Below are 21,290 nucleotides of genomic sequence, written 5' to 3' on the forward strand. Positions count from 1 at the left end.
TTGTGTGTTTGTATTTATGCCATTATTTGTTGCCATTGTTTCTCTGCCACGGTCTGATTGAATCGAAACCGGGCTAGGTTCACTGACTTCACGCGAAATATTTTCATCTGATCTGGTAATCGATGCTTCATCGACTGTGCACAAGGTTTCATTTGCAAGTGGTTCGTTATTGTTAATCCCTGTGGAGTGCAATTGAATTGTATTTACTTCTACATTATGTTGTGCTGAAAAACTAATTGCGTCATCATTTACGTCACTATTGTCAGAATCGGTGACGTGTCCATGAACATTTGTCAAATTAAAGTTCTTCGATTCCATTGTGAAGATATTATTTTTATCTGTACTTTACTGTTAATCTAAATCTTTAAATTCTCTCGCAGTTGAATTAATAAAAATATCTCGCGATTGTTATTTGTTGCGCGTCGGAAATTTACAAGATGGCGCACTACGTCTTCTAATTCTGCGATTGTTGAACATAAAAAAGTAATTATCAAAGTGTAATTGTGTGTTGCCACAAACACTACCAGGATTTTAATATGGACAGGAAATGGTTCTGCTTTAAGTGGAGCTAAGCCAAGGTGCAGCCACTGCATGCGTTTGCGCTTTCCTACCTTAATTCCGACTGAGCTGCGTCACTCACGATTACGTTAGTTTTGTAAATCCTTGTCCTTGTTCCTTCTGGTTATTGTGCCATCCGTTTATACAGTTAATATTGTTTCACTTTATTCGTCATTTTCCATGTGCGTCATGTAACAGAGAAACAGTAATTAGTACAAGTACATTTGTAGCACAACAATGAAGTACTTACTCTTTGTTCCACCAGCACTGTCCCTGTCAGCGGTCGCCAGTGTGGCGAAATAAATAAAAAACATTTTATATTTTAAATTCCACGTCATTGTTGATTTAATCAGAGTTCTCACCTTAGACGTAGAATTAGTCCTTCTGCCACAATATTAATTCATTAGTCGCCATCGATGTTCTTCTCTTTGTTGACCGTGTGTACCATCATGAGTCGGCATCGGTTCACTTCACGAAGACGGTGGAAACCAAGGAATACTATGCTACGTCGCTATAAATAATTTTCGTAACACTTCGAAACTTTTCACTATTTTTTATTCACAACACAATAAGACTTGCTGTGCTCATCGCACAAACCATAATTACCAACCACATGGCTGCCTTTCCGCACAGTCCAAAATCACGTCCATCCTCCACAAGGCAACAATCGAAAGTGTCCCTTAGCTCCTTGGAGTATCAAACAAAAGAGAATCCAATGTGAACTTTACAAAGATTATAATATACATGCCTCTCAATTTATCTTTGGCGCAGCTTTTAAGATATTGTATGTCTCTGCATAGGAATGTGTCATTACAGTAGGTTGCAAGTGCTGCTCTGAGATAAAGAGGTTCACGCAGAAGGGGAATTCGTAGCGGGCCGCTTCAGACCAGTCAGAAGAATAGCAGATACCAGGGTGAGATTCACTGGAAGAGTCATAAGGAAATGTAATTCATCCACAAGAGAAATGGCTTGTAAAACACTTGTTCGACTGATTCTTGACTACCGTTCCTCAGCCTGGGAATTCTTACTAAATAGGACTAAAAGAATAGATAATGGCCGGCCGAAGGTAGCCGTGCGGTTCTAGGCGCTACAGTCTGGAACCGAGCGACCGCTACGGTCGCAGGTTCGAATCCTGCCTCGGGCATGGATGTGTGTGATGTCCTTAGGTTAGTTAGGTTTAATTAGTTCTAAGTTCTAGGCGACTGATGACCTCAGAAGTTAAGTCGCATAGTGCTCAGAGCCATTTGAACCATTTTTGAATAGATAATGATCCACTGAACAGCGGCGCGTTCTTCGTGAGATGGTTTAGTAAGTAATTGGAAAAATTCACGCTGTTGAATAACGTGAACTGTTTCATTCTGCGCTCACTGATCTTATCATTTATATACAAACGGCAATGTCCTGACTGACTTCCGTGCGGCTCCCTCCGTCGGAGGTTCGAGTCCTCCCTTGGGCATGGGTGTGTGTGTTGTCCATAGCGTAAGTTAGTTTCAGTTAGATTAAGTAGTGTGTAGGCTTAGAGATCGACAACCTTAGCTGTTTGGTCCCATAAGACCTTACCACAAATTTCCAAAACTTACTGACTGACTCGTCATCGTCCAGCCCAAACGGCTAAGGGCAGAAACTTTAAATTTGGGGAAGGTGTTGACTTTATACCGTAGGCGTCACCAAGGGTTGAAATAGGGGATTAAGCTTTTCTAAAAAAAAAAAAAATCGCTCTTAAGCCAATTTGGAACTGCTGTAGGGTTTCTTGGTCAGAAATGGATAAACACATGTTTCAAAATTTTTGGAATTTAACCCTATAGGGACGAAATAGCCAACGAAAGCTTTCTTTGAAAATATATCATTATTAAACAGCTATTATAATATTTTTAAAGCTACATCTATGAACATTGGTATTTGACTTCTCGGTTACAAATAAAAAAAGGTGTATTTCAGTGTTTTTGGAAATTAATCCCCTAAGTAGGTGAAATTGGGGATGAGAGTTTTTGTAGAAGTATGTTATTATAAAATCATTTTTAGAGCTAAATCTGTGAAAATTTAGATTTAGCTTCCCACTCAGAAATAAAAAAAAAAAATACGTGTTTCACTGATTCTGGAAATTCAGCCCCTATGGGAGTGAACTGGGGAAGAAAGTTTTTATGGAAATATTTCATTGTGCAAGCATTTTTGAAGCTAAATATATGAAAATTTGTATTTGGCGTCTCTGGTAGAAGTAAAACATACGCTTGTTACTGTTTTTGGAAGTTCAATCCCTAAGGGGGTGAAATAGGGTCAGACTGATTCACTGACTCTTCATCGCCCAACCCAAATCGCTAAGGACGCAAGCTTGAAGATTGAGAGTGTGTGGATATTATACTGTAGGCATCGTTTAAGAAGGGAGTATCCGAAATTCCACTCCTAAGGGGGTGAAATAGAGGACGAAAGGTTTTTGAAAGTATGTCACTATTAAGGGAATTTTGGCGCTACTACGAAAACTGTCATTCGGTTTCTGTGTCAGAAAATAAAAAAATACGTGCTTCAGTATTTTTGGAAATTCAGCCACTAAGGGGGTTAAGTAGTGGGTGAAGTTCTTTGAAAATAAATGATAGCTAAAGAACCGCTAAATGATTTTTGAGACTGCATCTACGAAATTGGTATTTGATTTCTCGGTTAGAAATTTAAAAAAAAAATGCCTACTTCAGTGTTTATGGAAATTCAACCCTTAAGGGAGTGGAATAGGGGACGAAAATTTTAGAGAAAATATTTCGTTGCATAAACAAATTTTAAAGCAAAGTTTATGAAAATTGGTAGTTCACTTCTTTGTTACACGTAAAGACATGTTTGTTGGAGAATGAAAGCTGCTGTCGAAATATCTGCAGAATAACGCAGGAGGCATGATTAAGAAAAACATTGGACTCCAGCTACCAGAATCGCTTTTGGTCAGAGGTGTATTAGGAAAACACTACGCTTATATGGCGTTAATTAGCGAGAAAAGTTTAGAAAGTGTTGCCATTTTTGAACAACATAAAAATTCGATTAAGTAGACACAAAAAAAGATATGAAATGAAATGTCGTGTGGCGAAGGTCCCCCGGCGGGTAGACCTGATCGCCTGGTGCAAGTCTTTTGAGGTGGCGCCACTTCGGCGACGAACAAAAATGAAAAAAAAAAAAAAAACTCTGCAGTCCGTAAAGTCTACGCGAGCGGATCAGCGGGCGCTAAACTAGTTCTTAATAGAAGGAATTGTAAGTTGGTTTGGAGTAGCTTGATCTGAGAATAATTTTAAAAGGGAAGTAGTTAATATTCTAATTCACAATTTGAAATTTCCTCATTTTGTCCTACATCTGTGTAATGGACGACCCTCTAATTAATAAATATCGTCAATTGATCCTTTATGACTGAATTGTGGTCTCCCTGTGACTGTGTTTCCGAAGTAAAACAGGTGCCATTAGACGGAACGTTTTTGACTGATCAGGAAAGTTAACTGCTGCAGTTCTCGTCTTTTTTAAAGAACTTTTGCTTTTGGTAATTAAACTTTAACTGCATGTGCACTAAGCAGCGTGAGAGAATATCGTTATCAATATTATTCTGTTGTGCAGTAGATCATAACTTGTAGAACTGCTCGTTAAATTAATTGAGTACTGAGTTTGCAAGTGTGCCCATACGGTTCGAGGCGCAATGTCAAAGATTGCACGGCCCTTCCCTCCGGAGGTTCGAGTCCTCCCTCAGGGCCGGCCGGTGTGGCCGAGCGGTTGGTTCTAGGCGCTTCAATCTGGAACCGCACGACCGCTACGGTCGCAGGTTCGAATCCTGCCTCGGGCATGGATGTGTGTGATGTCCTTAGGTTAGTTAAGTTTAAGTAGTTTTAAGTTCTAGGGCACTGATGACCTCAGATGTTAAGTCCCATAGTGCTTAGAACCATTTTAACCATTTTTGAACCGCCGGAGGTTCGAATCCTGCCTCGGGCATGGGTGTGTGTGCAGTGCTTAGCGTAAGTTAGCTTAAGTTAGTTTACGTTCTGTGTAAGTCTAGGGATCGATGATCTCAGCAGTTTGATTCCTTAGGATTTCACACTCGTTTGAACGTTTTTTCTGACCACTGCCGAAGCCCAGTCGACTCAACACGCACCATGCTCCACCGCACACATCAAACATTAAAAGCGCAAACATTGCAACCTATGTTTCCTAAGTAACTCTTCACTGTATACAAAGTATTGCTTAATGCGTATTTTTAATTGCATTTCTAAACAAGTTTGTTTTAACAATCATTTAAATCTTCTTAGGCAATTTATTGTACTATTTTATTCCTTGGTAGAAAATGTTGTTTTGGGTTTTATGTTTATTCTGTCTTAAAAAATTTAATGTCAGTCATTTTAACACAAGGTGTATAACAATCCAATACAATACTCCATCCGCAGTATTGTATTACCAAGTCGGAAACATCTGATACGTTTACATAACGACTTTCGTTAGTATGTAGGTAATACACGCATGTCGTGAACAATTGAACAGTTGGCTTTTTTTATCATTTACTTACGTAGTGCTAAGACCACAGCTGAATCTAAACAACTAAAATCGTTTATAAACAAAACAACTACTGGGAAATGGGAACTATTGTACAAACACGCTTTGATCATAATCTCCACATCTTTTTTATTGACAAATCTACTTAGCCGATCTCGATAAAATACGACCGAGTGATGACACCAGAATCTGAGGTAGCCGGTTCGAATCCTCTTGCAGGAAGAAGTTTGCACGGCCAATATTTGACGGACCAGTGGAAGAGAGGTGGCGATATAGAGCACCCAATCAACAGACTTTCCACTGATGTCCTAGGTTTCGTTTACAATCTCTCTCCAGCGTCTCAAGTAGGGAGGGTAAATGATGTTGTTGGTGATCCGTTCGTCGGATGGGGATGTTAAGCTCGAAGGCCAGAATTGATGCTGTATGAGAGGAGTAGGCAGTGTGCTTACCCCAGGTTCTATCCTATCCCTTCTCCCATTCGCATACAACAGAAACGTGACGCTGCACTGTACACGCGTCCATTACGGTCACCTGCACTCGAAAGATACACTTAAGGCCCAGTTCTCACACACCGCGAGGGAAGGGGTCGTTTGTACACAAAGAAATTCCCTTTCGGGTTGGGCGCCTGAACCAGTTGTGTTGGGTTGTTTTGGGGGAAGAGACCAGATAGCGAGGTCATCGGTCTCATCGGAAGTCGGGGAAGGAAGTCGGCCGTGCCCTTTCAAAGGAACCAACCCGTCATTTGCCTGGAGCGATTTAGGGAAATCACTGAAAACCCAAATCAGGATGGCCGGATGCGTGATTGAACCGTCGTCCTCTCGAATGCGAGTCCAGTGTGCTAACCACTGAGCCACCTCGCTCGGTGGTTGAACCTGTCCCCCTGGTTCTCCCAACCAGTAATTTTTAACAGCATGGTGTAAATATTTTATACGAAAACGTTCTTTGTGCAAGCTGTATCGCACAATTTTAAGAAAAGTTTCTACCACCGGCAGGATTCGAACCGGCTGCCACCGAACAGCCATGCGTTAGTGACCTCGACTACGGAGGCAGTCACAGACCCATCTTGGTAAGAAACTTCGTCTGTCGCTAACTCGCTTTCGTTCCCGTTGCTCCAGGAAAGATCGGGACCATTAGACAGGCAGGCGATTTCAACGCCGGTCACAGCTCAGAGTACTCATCTAAGGGCTGTTCACAGTCGCAGCAGTGTTTCAATGCAACGCGACGCAGCCGACGCACGTGCCTAATAGTCCGGCTTGCAGAGCAAGTGGTCGGCAGAATCAACTTACAGAAAGTCGGACGGACGCGGCATGCAGGTATTCCTAGTGTAATCCAAGACGCCGCAGTTATATCCCTGAGACGAGCTACGGTCTCTTGTAACGGCTGGACGAGCTTCAGGAACTACTTTTTTTTACAAGAAGATCATTATGAGAGTCTCCAGCCGTTGAGGATCTACAGCTCTGACGTGACAGTGCTCGAATGTAGTGGAACTACCGGTCGCGAAGTCGTAGGTTGCGAATAAGACATTGAACTTCTGTGCATGGGTGGAGGGGAATGCGATGATCTCGTAGTGGTTCTGTTTTAAAATTTAAAAAATGAAAGTAAGAGCTGACAGATGCGCAAGTAACACCACTGTCACTCTGGTCTCGTATGCTTCAAAATTAGTCTCAAAGGTTTTTTTTTTTTATCGAAGAATGAAAAAGAAAACTGAAAGTAGTTTGGAAGAGGAGTAATTTAGCTTTCGGCGAAGCAGTTTTAGCATTGCAGCTAGTAACAGAGGGAACAATATGGGAAAACAACGAATATATATTTTGTTTCGATTTTCCATCATAGTATATGGTAGGAATACAGCCGGATGATGAATTGCGATTGTATTTAGTTTCTTTATGGTAGTACAATGCAAATACGCGAGGAAATAGTGTCCCTACGACTTCTCGTAGAAGATAGATAAAGGAAAGGTAAACATAGTTTTGCCTACAATTGCTATAAACGTAGGTTTGCCTAACTTTATAGCATTTGTAGATTTAGAGAAAGCTTTCGACAATGTTGACTGGAATACTCTCTTTGAAATTCTGAGGATAGCAGGAGTAAAATATAGGGAGTGAAAAAACTATTGATAATGCGTTCAGAAACCAGATGGCATTATAAGAGTCGAGAGGCACGAAAGAAAAACACTGGTTGAGAGGGGAGTGAGACAGAGTTGTAGTCTATCCCCGATATTATTCAGTCTGTACATTGAGAAAGCAGTAAAGGGAACCAAACACAAATTTGGAGCAAGAATTAAACTTCGGGGAAAAGAAATTAAAACTCTGAGGTTTGCCGATGACATTGTAATTCTGTCAGAGATAGCAAATAACTTGGAAGTGATGCTGAATGGGATGGACAATGTCTTGAAGGGAGGATATAAGATGACCGTCAACAAAAGCAAGACAAGGCTAATTTGCATGTAGTCGAATTAAATCAGTTGATGCTGAGGGAAGTAGATTAGGAAACGAGACACTTAAAAAAATAGATAGGATATGGTATTTGGGCAACAAATTAATTGATGATGGCTGAAGTAGAGAAGATATAAAATGTACACCGGCAATGGCGAGAAAAGCGTTTCTAAAGAATAGAAACTTGTTAACATCGAATATTGACTTTAGTGTTAGGAAGCCCTTTCCGAAACTATTTGTATGGAGTGTAGCCATGTATAGAAACGAAACATGGATGATAAACAATTTAGACAAGAACAGAATAGAAGCTTTTGAAATGTACAACAGAAGAGTGCTGAAGATTATATGGGTAGCCCAGGAGGCACTGCATAGAATTTGGGGAGAAGAGAACTTTGTGGTACAACCTGACTAAGAGAAGGAATCGGTTGGTAGGAGACGCTCTGGGGCATCAAGGGATCACCAATTTAGAACTGGAGGAAAGCATTGGGTGGTTGGGGGTGGGGGTCATCGTAGAGGGAGACCAAGAGATGAATACAGTAAGCAGATTTAGAGGAATGTATGTGTAGCAATAACAACATGGCATAATCGATTTCGGGACTACCAGACGCATCTTATTTAGTATACATATAATTAATGTTAGGTGTAGTTTTTTCGGGATCACAACTGGCTGTCATCACCGATCAGCAGTAATATACTGCACCCACACCACCTTCCATAAAGTGACACGCCAGCAGTCAGCAGCATAGTATGCACATACAGTACATCTTCACTGCGTACAATGCGATATTTCTGATTGTTGACCTACAGGCTGACCCATAAGCTGTTAACATTTGAAAACTCAATACGTTACGGAATTCTGTGGATAGAGAGGTAAAAATTGACACGTATGCTTGAAATGATACGCGATTTTACAGAAACAAAAAAAGTGCACAAACTAACCAACAGACAGCTCTTCAAATGATACAAAAGCAATAATTAGCTTAACAACTGACTTTTAGCGAAAACAGTGTTCTTTATAAGAAATGCTCAACATGTCGGCCGGGATTTATCAGCAGTACCTGTACTCGAGGAAAAATGTCGTGAACAGCACTGTACAGCATATCAACAGATATGGTGAGAAATTGCTGGAGATGTCGTCTTTTAGCATCGCTAATGTTTGGACGATCGTGGTAGATTTGCGACTTTAGGTAACCCCACAACCAGTAATTATAATCACACAGATTACTGTCTGGGGAACTGGTGTGTCTAACTTGGCGGCTTAGAACGCGGTCCTCACCATATGATGTGCACAAGACATCTTTGACACAGGTAGCAATTATGAGGTGGAGCGCCATCCTCCGTAAAGTTCGCACCTTCCAGCAGGTTTTTATCAGGCAGGCTAGGTATGATCTTACTCCCTCTCACGCTACAGCTCATTTTATATACGATACTCACGCGGCATTAGTGACATATTGCATCCAGCGTCGTCTATTGCTCTGTTTTTCTTTTTCACTCGTTTTGGTTTCAATAAATCCCCAGGCTCATTTCAGGTAGACACATCACTTTTCGTCTCTGTATCTACACTATTCCATGAATTAGTGCATCTTCAAATCTTAACTGAGTTTTTGGTTACCCCCGTATAATGTCTCTGCTTGGCGCTCCTCATCAGATTTTTCTTTCTGTAGGTTGCCTTCGCAACATATCGCAGTATCTGCAGCGTTTGGGAGCTGCCTCCTACGCCGTCATTGGTCTGTACCTTATCTGTTGTTTTCCCACAGGTAACGGAAGCTGTTCACTTTCCTCACAACTTGATCTTCAACCTTACAGTTGCTCTCCATATTGAGGACTTGGTCTTGTTATGCGGTGTCTTAGGCGAGCTTGCCATTTTTGGATCTTGTTTCTCATCTAACAAGGCCATATCATAGGCAAAAGTTAGGAAATCTACAGCGGTGTTATGTTTTAGGTTGTACGAAAGTTGTACATCTTCAATACACACGGTTTTGATCATCTATCTCCGCTGCTGAACCAGATCATCCACCTTCAAGCTGAACAGAATCGACAACAACCCATGTCCCATGTCAGGAACTCCAGTCTTTATACCAAAGGTTTCCGGCACTAAGCTTCAGTACCAAACCCTAGCAGGTGTGGCTCATAAAATGTCCCTTACTAATTCGAGTGTTTCTGTGAGCAAAGAATGTCAAGCGCTCAGACGGAAAACCAAAACTAAAGAAAGAAGTAAAAACTGAGAGGTGGAGGAGTATACAGAGGGGCTGTAAAATTGAATTCAACTTGAAGGCAATACTGTAGAAAGGGAAGACGACGTACGTGAAGATGAGATAGGAGAGAATCTGTCAGTGTTCTGAAAGGCCTAAAATGAAACAGGGCCCCTGGAACAAACGACATTCCGTTAGAAGTCCTGATATACTTGGAAGAGCCAGGCAAGACAAAACTATTTCACCTTGTATACAAGATGTGCTAGATTGGCGAAATACCATCAGACGTGAATAAGAATGTAATAATTCCAAGTGGAAAGAAAGCAGGTGCTGACTTGTGTGGATATTACCGAACTATCAGTTTAATAATTGTCCGCCCCCGGTATCTGAGTGGTGAGCGGGTTCGATTCCCGGCTGAGTCGGAGATTTTCTCCGCTCAGGGACTGTGTGTTGTGTTGTCCCAATCACCATCATTTCATTCCCATCGGCGCGCAAGTCGCCGAGGTGGCGTCAACTCGAAAAACTTGCACCCGGCGAACGGTCTACCCGACCGGAGGTCCTACTCACACAACATACACATTTTAGTTTAATAATTCATGGGTGCAAAATATCTGGAAGAATTATTCACAGAAGACTCGAGAAATTGGTAAAATCCAACCTAGGGGGAGATCAGTTTGGGTTACGGAGAAACGTTGGAACACGCCACGCTCTACTGACACTACAACTTATCTTAGAAGACAGGTTAAGGAAAGGGAAACTTATGTTTATAGCTTTTGTAGATTTGGAGAAAGATTTGACAGTGCTGACTGGAATACACTTTGAAATTCTGAAGGTAGTGTAGTGACTTGGCCAGACAGCCAAGCCACTGGAAGGTAGCCGAAAGGCACGCGTTAAGCTCACGCAGACTGGCGTGAGGTCTGGAACAGTTAAGGGAATGTATAGTAGCAAATAAAGTACGTAGTTGATGTAACACTGAACTTTAATCCACAATTGGTGTACATCGCTCTTGACGGTACATGTTATAATCTCAATATCAAATGCTATGGCGCCTTGCTAGGTCGTAGCAAATGACGTAGCTGAAGGCTATGCTAACTATCGTCTCGGCAAATGAGAGAGTAGTTGTCGTTGATCCATCTCTGGCAAAGTCGGCTGTACAACTGGGGCGAGTGCTAGTAAGTCTCTCTAGACCTGCCGTGTGGCGGCGCTCGGTCTGCAATCACTGACAGTGGCGACACACGGGTCCGGCGTATACTAATGGATCGCGGCCGATTTAAAGGCTACCACCTAGCAAGTGTGGTGTCTGGCGGTGACACCACATTCCTCCCCCGCAAATCGGCGGACGGTTGTGTTATAAGGCTTCCGCCCGCCGTGGGGAGGACCCCATGTTGACGCATGCGACGAGGTGGGGAGCCTAACAACAGGCGAGGCCGTGCCACCCGCACCCTGCCATTCGGTCCGAGGGGAGCTAGGAAACGCCTGAAAACCTAGTCCAGGATGCACGCCAACATGCGGTGTATGCGCCCGTAGAGAGACAGGAGGGGCCGAAGGGGCGACCTCCATCGAGTCGGAGCACCCGACTGGCGAAGACGACAGATGGTCCGGAGCCGGCAAGAGTTCCATGGCGGAGGACAGCTGGTCACGGGAAGCGATCGGCGGCGTGTGACCCAGGGAGGCGCTTGGCGGCTGCAGCGACGCGTCCACTGTGGGCGGCGCCGGCGGGAGAACAGGCGGCGGCGGCGGCGGCGGCGGCGGCGCGTCGCCATGGGGCAAAATGGAAGGCAGCGTCGGTAACACCTGGGGACGAGGCGAGCCAGTAGATGGGTCCCCAGGGCGCTGACCGGACGGCACCGTCGCTGAAAGCAGACGGGGAGCGGCAGAACCCGTGCGACGACAGAGGCGCAGCTGATTGAGATGCCGACGCACCTCACCAGAGGCCCCCAAAACCAGATACATAGCGCGGGCGAGGCAGCGAAGAACGCGCCCTGCGAGCCAACGCCGTGAACCGCGATAGTTGCGATAGTATACAACGTCGCCTGGAGCAAAAGCAGGTCGCTGCCGCTGCACAGGAACCTGATGCGGCGGATGTAGCAAAGACATCAAGGTTCGATGAGGACGACCGTGGAGCAACTCAGCCGGCGAGCGACCATCTCGGGGCTGAGAGCGATACGAAGACGAAAAGAGCAATAACGCGTCCTCCCGAGAATGCGACTCTTTTAACTTCAACATCTGTGACTTGAAAGTCCGGACCAATCGTTCAGCAGCACCGTTTGACTGAGGCGAAAACGGCGCGGATGTCAGATGTTGAATACCATTGGCCTTGCAGAATGACTGAAATTCTGCGGACATGAATTGTGGGCCATTGTCGGAAACAATAGTCTGTGGAAGACCTTCAATGCAAAAGATAGCAAATAACGCTTGGATGGTGGCAGATGACGTCGTGGAAGACATCCGGACAACAAAAGGAAAATTACTGAATGAATCGACCACAACCAACCATCGAACATTCCAGAATGGACCAGCAAAATCTATGCGTAAGCGTTGCCATGGGGAAGTGGCTTTTGGCCATGCACAGAAATTTCCGCGGCGGTGCGGACTGTTTTTCGGCACACGTCATGCAAGAAGAGCACATCTTCGTAATCGCAGCATCGATTCCGAACCAAGTACAGTGCTGACGAGCAAGTTGTTTCATTCGCAGTATACCCCAATGTCCTTGGTGGAGAAGCCGTAACAGAGGACTGCAACGAACGTGGGACCACGACCCGGGACTGATCATTATGCCGGCCGGAGTGGCCGAGCGGTTAAAGGCGCTACAGTCCGGAACCGCACGACCACTACGGTCGCGGGTTCGAATCCTGCCTCGGGCATGGATGTGTGTGATGTCCTTAGGTTAGTTAGATTTAAGTAGTTCTAAGTTCTAGGGGACTTATGACTACAGCAGTTGAGTCCCATAGTGCTCAGAGCCATTTGAACCATTTGATCATTATCAGAACGCAACAGCAAAACACCACGTCGAACAAAAAGTCTCTCCTTGTGAGCAAAAAATCGGCGAACCAACGGATCCGCGATCCGTGACTTTGACAAGGGCCATTGAGTAGCAACAAAACGCAAAACGGTAGCAAGGACAGGGTCAGCAGCTGTGGCTGTAGCTACACGACGAAAATCAATCGGAAACGATTCGACCACGTCATCGGTTTCCGCATCAATGAACATGCAAGCAAGTTCGGAAGAATCGAATGCTCTATCCTCAGCAACAGCCAAACGGGACAAAGCATCGGCGTTTCCGTGCTTAGCAGTGGACCGATACAAGATATCATAGCGGTACTGCGAGAGGAAAATTGACCACCGAATGAATTTCTGCGCTGTACGTGGAGGTACAGTCTTGTTCGGATGAAAAAGCGATGTCAAAGGTTTGTGGTCCGTGATGATGGTAAATTGACGACCATACAAGAAATCATGGAACTTAGTAACACCAAAGACGAGACCCAAAGCTTCTTCCTCGATCTGTGAATAATTTCTTTGCGCAGACGAGAGCAATTTGGACGCAAAGGCAGTAGGGCGATCATGCGATCCATCTTTGTGCGCAAGCACAGCACCGATCCCGAAATCCGATGCATCTACCATCAACAAAAGGGGTTTCCGGGGATCGAATGGCGTAAGGCAAGTATTGGAAAGCAACGCCGATTTCAACTGGCGAAAAGCGCGTTCGCATTCCGTCGTCCAGACGAACGGAACACCTTTACGACGTAATCGATGAAGCGGAGCTGAAACGGAAGAGGCGTGCGGCACAAATTTGTTATAATAATTAATTTTTCCCAGCACACTCTGTAGCTGCTTCAAATTCTGCGGCGAAGGCAAGTCTTGTATGGCACGGAGGTGCTCTGGACTCGGATGTATGCCTTGGGCATTGATTACATGTCTCAGATAGGGTAAGTCACGAGCAAGAAACACACATTTGTCCTTCCGCAAGCGAAGAGCATTTTGTCGCAAGACCTGAAATAATGTTCGGAGATTGGCTAAGTGTTCTTCTTCTGTCTTTCCGGAGATCACAATATCGTCCAGATAGTTTGCTGCAATAGGGACCGACGCACAAACAGTTTGCAGATACTGCTGAAACAATGCTGGGGCAGATGCACACTCGAATGGCAGTCTTTTGAATCTATACAAACCAAGATGCGTGTTAACCACCAAAACGCGCTGAGATTCTTCGTCCACTGGTATTTGCAAGTACGCATCTGCGAGGTCCAACTTCGAAAAATATTTACCCGGGCACAGTTTGTCAAAAAGATCTTCCGGGCGGGGTAAAGGAAAAGTTGCAATCACTAGTTGTGGATTCACTGTAGCTTTGAAGTCCACACAAAGTCTCAATTTTCCCGAAGGTTTTGGCAAAATTACTAAGGGTGAGGCCCAGAGAGAAGCCTGCACACGTTCAATTACACCTTGTGATTCCAAATCGGTTAATGTTCTTGCGACTTCATCACACAATGCGTGGGGAACATTGCGCGCTCTGAAAAATTTAGGTTGCGCGTTTACTTTCAGTTCCAAATGTGCTTCATAGTTCTTAGTGCAACCAAGGCCTGGTGCAAAAATGTCTGCAAACTCTTCACATAGACGAGAAACACTGTCTGAAGGCCCAAATTGGTTCACTGATAGGACCTGATTGACTACAGACAAGTTAAACAACTGAAATAAATCTAAACCAAACAAGTTCACTGCAGAAGAAGAATGAAGGACGTAAAACGTTTGTTTGTCCCTTGTATGTTGCAAGAAGGCTGCACTGTCCTAACACAGGGATATTCTGACCGGAATAGCTAGTTAACTTAACATCTGCGGCACACAACGGAGGTGTGCCCAGTTGTTTGTACGTGTCTTTATTGATCAATGAAACTGCAGCTCCGGCATCGAGCTGGAACGGTATCACTTTGCCATTAATGTCCAAGTCTACAAAAAGTTTACTGTCCTGCTGACGACAAGAGCGACTGTCTCGTGCAACGTGAACTGACACTGGTACGGAAGCACATGCGACTTGATGGGATTTCCGTCGACGTCGATGCACACTATTCGGGGGACGAACACAGTCACTGTTAGAGAGAGTGGCACTGGGCAGAGTGGAATGAACTACATGAATGTCCATGGGCGAAGGTTCACAAGCCTGAGTATTCTTGGTTCGATTCCGATTCCGGCGCGAAGCAAAGGGCCTGGAGTGGTTGTGAGTGTCCGATCTGAGCTTTTTCTGGTAAACACTCTGAACATGTCCTTTTTTATTACAGAAAAAGCAAATAGCTTGGCGTGAAGGGCAATCCTCACGCGAATGTCTAGTAGCACACCGCAGGCATGGTTTTAGCACTGCATTTGCCTGCTTGCGCGGCACACGTGGATGAGCGGTGGGGCGCGAGGGCTGTTTACCGTTCCGTGCAGCTCGCCCGGCGGGCCGGTTAACGTGACACACGGCTGGCGAAGTTTCAAATGATTCCTGAGCAAAGTCAAGTGTGTCTTGCCTATCCAATATGTCCATCACTTGTTGAAGGGAGGGATTGACTAGTTTCAAAATCTGTTCCCTTATACGAACATCAGAAACGTTCTGTGCAATTGCATCGCGTACCATTGTATCTGAATAAGGGAGTCCACATTCACACTCAAAAGCACAATCCCTAGTAAGGCCTTGCAAGGTTGCAACCCACTCCCGATTAGTTTGACCGGCCGTACGTTTTGTACGAAAGAAAGTATACCTTTTTGCAACTACATTGACTGATTCCTTGAAATATGCATCTAATGCAGACAAAATTTCGTCGTAGGACAGAGTTGCGACGTCGCGTCGGGGAAATAATTTCACTATCACTCGGTACGTGTGCACCTCGACGGATGCTAACAAAAAAGGCTGCCGCTCGTTACCTTGAATTCTGTAGGCGGCGAGATGGAATCCAAATTGGCGTGGCCACTCCGTCCAGCTTTCCAGCGCTGCATCAAAAGGACGAAAAGGTGGTGCAACTGCGTGTTGTGGCTGCGTGAGCGGTGGAGCGGCGGCTGCCGCATCGTTTTGCAGTGCACGTTGACCCTGGACGAGCTGTCCAAGGGCATCCAATAACGCCTGCGTCCGCTGATTCTGCAAGCGATAAAATTCGGACAGTACATCTGGAGAAGGTGGTGAAGCCATGACACAAGTAATTTAGGCAAGAACAATTGGTACAAACGTGATTTAGCTCGTCGCCAACTGTAGTGACTTGGCCAGACAGCCAAGCCACTGTAAGGTAGCCGAAAGGCAGGCGTTAAGCTCACGCAGACTGGCGTGAGGTCTGGAACAGTTAAGGGAATGTATAGTAGCAAATAAAGTACGTAGTGGATGTAATACTTAACTTTAATCCACAATTGGTGTACATCACTCTTGACGGTACATGTTATAATCTCAATATCAAATGCTATGGCGCCTTGCTAGGTCGTAGCAAATGACGTAGCTGAAGGCTATGCTAACTATCGTCTCGGCAAATGAGAGCGTAGTTGTCATTGATCCATCTCTGGCAAAGTCGGCTGTACAACTGGGGCGAGTGCTAGTAAGTCTCTCTAGACCTGCCGTGTGGCGGCGCTCGGTCTGCAATCACTGACAGTGGCGACACGCGGGTCCGGCGTATACTAATGGACCGCGGCCGATTTAAAGGCTACCACCTAGCAAGTGTGGTGTCTGGCGGTGACACCACAGGTAGCAAGGGTAAAATATAGGGGGCAAAAGGCAGTTTTGAGATTCGAGGGGTTGAAAGGGAAGTAGTGGTTGAGAAGGAAGTCAAACCGTATCTCCACTGCTATTCAATCTGTACATTGAAGAAGCAGTAAAACAAACCAAAGAAAAATTTCGAGAAGGAATTAAAGTCCAGGGAACAGAAATGAAAACTTAACTGTTTGCCGATGACATTGTAATTCTGTCTGAGACAGCAAAGAACTTGTAAGAACAGTGGAACGGAATAGATAGTGTATTGAAAGGAGGGTATAAGATGAAAATTAACAAAGGGAAAACAAGAGTAATGGAATGCAGTCGAATTAAATAAGTCAATATTACGGAAATTAGATTAGGAAGTGAGACACTAAAGATAATACACTAACTTTGCCGTCTGAGTAGAGAAATAACTGATGACAGCCGATGTAGAGAAGATATAAAATGGAGACTGGCAATGATAAGAAAAGCATTTGTGAAGAACAGAAACTCTTTAAACTCAAATTCAGATTTAAGTGTCAGGAAACTACACGTATTCACGCAAGAAGTATGCACCCAATTTAGTTTGAAGTCATTTCTGAAGGAATTTGTCTGAACCATGATCTTGTGTCGAACTGAAACGTGGACAAAAAACGATTCAATCAAAGGAGAACTGAGGCTTTTGAAATGTGGTGAAGGTTGTATGGATGGATGGTGTAACTAATGAGGAAGTACTGAACAGGGGAGAAGAGAAATTTGTGGCGTAACTTTCTTAAAAGAACGGATCAGGTGACAGAACAGATTCTCGGACATCAAGGGATTACCTGTTTATTATTGGTGGGAAATTTGGAGAAAAAATTGTAACGGGAGACAATGAGATTTCCAGAAGTCGGTTGCATTCGGAAATACAACCGGCAAATAAAGTCATTTGCCAGACTACCGTCGTGGACTAGAAAGCGATAGTATATCCACATGAAACACTAACAGTGATTATCAGTATAACTGTGGTGCATGAAAGAAACGTTGATTTAATCCATGAATTCATGAGCGGGCCTCATCAAAGTGTTTATTGTTTGAGTACGTTGGCAATTTAATTATAACGTTAATGTAAATGCTTTAACCATAGAATTTGCTCCGCTAATAAAATATATTCATTGATCCATGAATAACACATGACAGCTTTATTTTTTAGCCATTGACTCAATAACACAAATCAGTGAACAAATTATTAAGCCAAAAAAGGGAAAAAACAGGCTAGGGTCGTCACCAGCATATTGATGAACGATACTGGCTGAATTTGTGTTCAATTACCGTCAGAGGTAGCAATTTAACTCCACCACGATGTGTTCAAAATCTTAAAAAGAACAAGAACGCGAACTGAGTACACAACATCTCCATGAACGTAAGAAGAAGGAAATCATCATGTCAGCATGGTCTAAAAGAAATTATTAGTCATTTCCAAGGCGAGACATGAGTGGTGGTTGGTTAACGTTTCCCCCCGAATTTAATAAGAGAGCAAAAGAAAGACTTATGCAAAGGGTTGCATAAAGGGTATGTTACAGTAGGATATCTATCTCTTTCTCTTTTTTTCCCCTGTGTTATTAGCCTTCTACTGGTTTGATGCGGTCCGTCACGAATTCCTCTCCTGTACCAGCCTCCTCATTCCTTATCTCAGAGTACCAATAGCAACTTCCGTCCTCAATTATTTGCTGAGTGTATTCCAGTCTCTTTGATTGGAATACTCTCTTTCAAATTCTGAAGGTGGCAGGGGTAAAATACAGGGAGCGAAAGGCTATTTACAATTTGTACAGGAACCAGATGGCAGTTATAAGAGTCGAGGGACATGAAAGGGAAGCAATGGTTGGGAAGGGAGCGAGACAGGGTTGTAGCCTATCCCCGATGTTATTCAATCAGTATATTGAGCAAGCAGTAAAGGAAACAAAAGAAATGTTCGGAATAGGTATTAAAAGCCATGGATAAGAAATAAAAACTTTGAGGTTCGCCGATAACATTGTAATTCTGTCAGAGACAGCAAAGACTTGGAAGAGCAGTTGAACGGAATGAACAGTGTCTTGAAAGGATGAACATTAACAGAAGCAAAACGAGGATAATGCAATGTAGTCGAATTAAATCGTGTGATGCTGCGGGAATTAGATTAGGAAATGAGAGGCTTAAATTAGTAAATGAGTTTTGCTATTTGGGGAGCAAAATAACTGATGGTGGTTGAAGTAGAGAGGATATAAAATGTAGACTGGCAATGGCAAGGGAAGCGTTCGTGAAGAAGAGAAATTTGTTAACATAGAGTATACATTTAAGTGTCAGGAAGTCGTTTCTGAAAGTATTTGTATGGAGTGTAGCCATGTATGGAAGTGAAACATGGACGATAAATAGTTTGGACAAGAAGAGAATAGAAGCTTTCGAAATGTGGTGCTGCAGAAGAATGCTGAAGATTAGATGGGTAGATCACATAACTGATGAGGAGGTATTGAATAGAATTGGGGAGAAGAGGAGTTTGTGGCACAGCTTGACTAGAAGAAGGGAACGCTTGGTAGACATGTTCTGAGGCATCAAGGGATCACCAATTTGGTATTGGAGGGCAGCGTGGAGGGTAAAAATCGTAGAGGGAGACCAAGAGATGAATACACTAAGCAGATTCAGAAGGATGTAGGTTGCAGTAGGTACTGGGAGATGAAGAAGCTTGCACGGGATAGAGTAGCATGGAGAGCTGCATCAAACCAGTCTCAGGACTGAAAACCACAACAACAACAACATTCCAGTCTCTGTTTTCCTCTACAGTTTTCATCTTCTACAACTACCTGTGACACCATGAAAGTTATTTCCTGATGTCTACCATCGTGTCCCTTCTTTTTCTTAGTTGGTTCCATATATTCCATTCCGTGCCGATTCTACGGAGAACCAAGCTATTCCTTACTTTATCAGTCCACCCAATTTTCAACATTCTTTTGTAGGGCCACATTTCAAGTGCTTTTCGATTCTCGTCTTTCCTGGTTTCCCCACAGTCCATGTTTCACTACCATAGAATGCTATGCTCAAGGCGTACTATCTCAGAAATTTATTCCTCAAAATTAAGGCCTATCTTTGATACTAATAGCCTTCTCTTGGCCAAGTATACCTTTCTTGCCAGTGCTAGTCTGCTTTTCATATCCTCCTTGCTCCGACTATCATGGATTGTTTCACTGCCTTTCTTCGATTTAGTCTCAGTCCATATTCCGTACTCATTACACTGTTCATTCCATTCAGTAGATCATGTAATTCTTCTTCACTTCCGCTGACGATAGCAATGTCATCAGCGAATCGATATCCTTTCATTCTGAATTTTAATTCCACTCTTGAACTTTTCCTTTAATCCCGTCATTGCTTCCTCGGTGTACCCATTGAACAGTAAGGGTGAAAGACTACATCCTTTTCAATCCGAAAACATCATTCTTAGTCTTCCATTCTTATTCTTCCCTTTTGGCTCTTGTACAGATTGTATATTACCCGTCTCTCCCAGAAATTTATCCCTATTTTTCTCAGAATTTCGAACATCTTCCACCATTTTACTTTGCCGAACGCTGTTTCCAGGTGGACGAACCCTATAAACGCTTCTGGATTTTACTTCAGTTTTGCTTCCACTATCAACTGCAACGTCAGGCTTTCCTAAAGCCAAACTGATCGCAATCTAACATATCCTCGGTATTCTTTTTCAGTTTTCTGCATATGACTCTGATCAGCAGCTTGGATGCACAAGCTATTATGCTGATACTGCGATAATTTTCATACTTGTCGGCTCTTGCAGTCTTCGGAATTGTGTGGATGACATTTTTCCGAAAGTCAGATGGTATGTCGCCAGGCTCATACATTCTACGCACCAACGTGAATAATCATTTTGTCGCCATTTTTCCAATGATTTTAGAAATTCCGGTGGAATGTTGTGTACCCCTTATGTCTTATTCGCTCATAAGTCTTCAGAAGCTCTTCTGAATTCTAAGAGCGGATCCCCTGTCTATTCTATGTAGACGCCTGTTTCTTCTCGTATTACGTCAGAGGCACGTCTTCCCCCTCATAGAGGCTTTCAGTGTACTCTTTCCACGAATCCGCTCTCTCGTCTTCATTTAACAGTGGATTTACTATTCTAATCTTAATGTTACCACGCTTGCTTTTAATTTCACCGAAGTTTCTCTTGACTCATTCATTTTTTTCTAAGATTTGAAGCAACTCTTGATGTTCTTCCGTGTTTGCGATTTAAAAATCGGGTTTTTTAAAAATTCGTCTAGTGTAAACACAGTTAGTTTATATTCTTTTGTATTTACCCAGACACGTTTCAACACCTATGTGTCATCTTCTTTGGATCAAATTTTTATTTCTGTAACATACGATATCAAATTTATAATAATTTAACTGTTATAGGCCTAAGAATTACAATATATGCAATTTTGTTTGTTTTGTTTAGACGCTCACCTTAAAATTACACCGCTAAATGAACTGTATTATTATACACCGGTTTTTTGACCCCTTTTTCGTCGTTTTCTTGACAACATGTCAGCTGCAAACTAGCCATGAAGAAAGTTATTGCATATTTGTGAAGAACTGTTTCGTGCGTGGAGGCTATGTGCGTTTCTGTACTTACATTTTCCGTTCTCTTTCGTGTCTGTGGTTGGTGTCTAGTACAACTGCTGTTCAGTGTACTGTTTCCACACAGTTTTTCACACAATTTTGTCGGTCACTAGTTCACCTCCCACACACTTTCACAAAATGTAGCGAAATGTGATATGAGCAGACACTTCTGAGTCCATACTCAGTGGGAGGTTTTATGTTATTGTCGCTGTTCCCTTGTTCATCGTTGTTCTTGTGTTTGAAAGTTTCGTCAGAACTGGTGTGGTATGGCTGCTGGGAGAGGGCACAATGTATGTAACTCGTATATAT

The sequence above is a fragment of the Schistocerca americana genome, chromosome 3, assembly GCF_021461395.2.
Source record: "Schistocerca americana isolate TAMUIC-IGC-003095 chromosome 3, iqSchAmer2.1, whole genome shotgun sequence".
Classification (NCBI taxonomy): domain Eukaryota; kingdom Metazoa; phylum Arthropoda; class Insecta; order Orthoptera; family Acrididae; genus Schistocerca; species Schistocerca americana.